This window comes from Phodopus roborovskii, unplaced genomic scaffold (genome assembly GCF_943737965.1).
Source record: "Phodopus roborovskii unplaced genomic scaffold, PHOROB, whole genome shotgun sequence".
NCBI lineage: Eukaryota > Metazoa > Chordata > Mammalia > Rodentia > Cricetidae > Phodopus > Phodopus roborovskii.
The window spans coordinates 432944-435765 of NW_026125918.1; the positions used below are offsets into that span (position 1 = coordinate 432944).

At 38.0% G+C, this 2822-nt stretch overlaps 1 non-coding gene across 1 annotated transcript; it reads right to left on the reverse strand.

The window, feature by feature from the left end:
- Positions 1-2259: 2259 nt before the first annotated feature.
- Positions 2260-2392, reverse strand: LOC127217975 (small nucleolar RNA SNORA40). The gene has a single exon (XR_007834131.1). It is a non-coding gene; the product is annotated as a small nucleolar RNA SNORA40 (small nucleolar RNA).
- Between the last annotated feature and the right edge of the window lie 430 nt (positions 2393-2822).

The window sequence follows — 2822 nt, forward strand, 5'->3', positions numbered from 1 at the left end:
GCAAGACAGCTACCTGGGGCGTCTTTTATGAGGGCACTAATACCATTGTTGAGGGCTCCATCCCTTTGACCAAATACCCTATTTTCAATACTGTCATGCTGACTAAGTTTCAAAACTTGAATGGAGGGTAAGAAAGTTACTAACATTCAGATCAGAGCATGAAATAAATATGCATAGCTAAGAAGTTACTGCCTAGGAGCCAGCTAATTTTTCACAGAAGTGAGAAAAAAAAAAGCGAAGTCATGAATAGTGTTCTTATTTATGCTTAATTTCATAGGACTGAAGTCCAGAAATGCTTCATATAAAATCCCCTATCTGCAATTATGGGCTATATACTCAGACAGGAGACAGAATCATGGCCTCTGCACAGCCTAGGACTTGTTTCATTAGCTAAACTGATCTTGGACAGAAATTACTTAGTCTGTTAGTTCATGATATTTTGTTGTTTTGACTTGATATTTTTTTGAGACCAGCTCATCTTATGTAAAACCAAGTAGGCCTGGAACTTACTATGTAGACCAGGACGGACTTGAGTTAATCCTATTGCCTCTGCCTCCAGAGATTTTGGTCTCCCAAATACCCCACTTTAAAATACCAACACCTTAGTGATTAACTTACAATGCTTAAATGGAAATAGGGGGTGATTACTAACATTCAGACCTGAGCATGGAATTGAGAAGGAAAGTGAAGTACATGTAGTATTCTAATTTGACTAGAAGTGCTTATGTAACAAACAGGGTGCATGCATGCTTCAGCATGGGTCTTCAAGTCGAACAATTTCTAGGAGTCTGTTCTTTCTGGCATTTGAATTCCAGGGGTTGAACTAATGTCGTCAAGCTTGGTGCCAAGTGCCTCTGAGCTATCTCACAGGCCTGTCTATATATTTTGGAGACAAGGTCGCATGCAGACTAGTCTGGCCTCAGACTTTCATTTTTATTATTATTGTTATTGCATTGTTTGTTTAGTTACTGTGGGTGCACATACATATGTGTACACAGGTTTGTGGAGGTCAGTTATCTTCTACTACATGGGTTTCTAGGATCCAAATCTGCTAGTCAAGCTAGGTGACAAACACCTATAACCACTGAGCCTTCTCACTGGCTTATAGCCTTAGAAATTTTATGTGGCCAAGGATGATATTGAATTTTTGATTGACCTGCCTCCATGTTCTGAGTTCTGGGATTACAGCTGTGTGCTACTGTACCCAGATTATGTAGTAATGGTAATAAAAACCTGGGTTTCATTGTGCATGCTAGGCAAGAAGTCTACCAACTGAACTACATCTCTATCCCTATTACTGCACTTTCAGGCAGACTTACTATATAGCCTAAGCTAGCCTGTAATTCATGGTCATCCTGCCTTAACCTCTCAAATGGTGGTACAAGCACTCTTGGTGCTAGTACATCCCCCCATACATAATTAAAAACAATAAAATTAATTTAAAAATAAAAAATTCAAACACATTATTGAATCCCAAGGAAGCATACCATATGAGATAAGATCATATTACTAAGAAATATTTTTTAAATTAGGAGTTAGCAATGTTTGTCTGAAAAAGATTGGGATTTTTGTGTGTGTTATTGGATGATGGTGGTGGTGGTGGTGGTAGTGATTACTCCAGGACCTAGGGAATGCTAACCAAGTGTTCTACCCTCTGGCCACACCCCAGCCCATGCATACCAAGTATTCCTTGCATACAGGCCATTTAATCTCTGTTTTAAGGACTCATGTCTATTGTTGTAGTAACACAGAAGCAACCATACAAAGCAAGTAGACAAGTGGGTGTGGTGGTGTGCCTGTCCAAGTTAGTTTGTAAGACTAGGCAGCAACAGATGAGGCCTTCAGATGAGGCTACTCTTATCATTCTGTTTATTTCAGTGTGGTTTTAGCATCCTGATGGAGGGCTGTTCATTTCTTGTTCTTTTCTTAATGCTATAGATGTATCCCAAGGCCATGCATACAGTAAATAGATCATCTATCACCAAGTGATGCATTCAGCTAGAACTGTTCTTCTTTTTTTTTTTTTCTTGTTCTTTTTTGTTTGTTTATTTATCATTGTTTAGAGACAGTCTCTCTGGGTAGCTCAGGATTGCCTCTTTTTGGGAATAAGTCATGTATAAGCAATTCTGGGTCACCCAAAGTGGGTGTTGAGAATTGAACTCATCTTCTACAAGAACAATGGTATGCTCTTAACACCAGGTAATCCTGTGACACTGGTAGACAACACAACCAGCACATTCTTTCTTCTTGCATAAGTATCATGTTCCTCTTTATATGTATCAAAACGAATACTGAGCAATGGATTCTAGGTTGCAAAAAAAGGGGGGATTTATTTTCACACTTATCTCCGTTGCCTTTGTTCACCAGTTGAACAAAAACACCCACAAGTGCTACCAAGAAATGTTGCCTGGCACCAGCGAAAATTCTTATTAGATAAGCCTTCTGTGACATTTCCTAAAGAACCTCTTTGGCATTTAGACCAAATATCCAATTAACTTTATAACTGCAAGTTATATTTAAAAATGGTCTATGATTTAAATCTTTGAACTAGTTGTCATATGGTAATTCAAACTGATCTAAAAATATCAAAGAAAAAACATGTCATCTTTTGCTATCAGAACTCTGCTTCCAATTTAATTTAAAATAATCTTGTAACATTTATCTTAAATCTCATTTTTGGTAAATTGAATTGCATTGTCCTATTGTTAATGAATCATAATGTAAATATCTGATATGTAACCCCCAAAGGTGTTGTGACTCATAGGTTGAGAATCACCTCCCTAAAAGGAACACCTTCTCCACGAGCTGTGATTGCCCCTTTT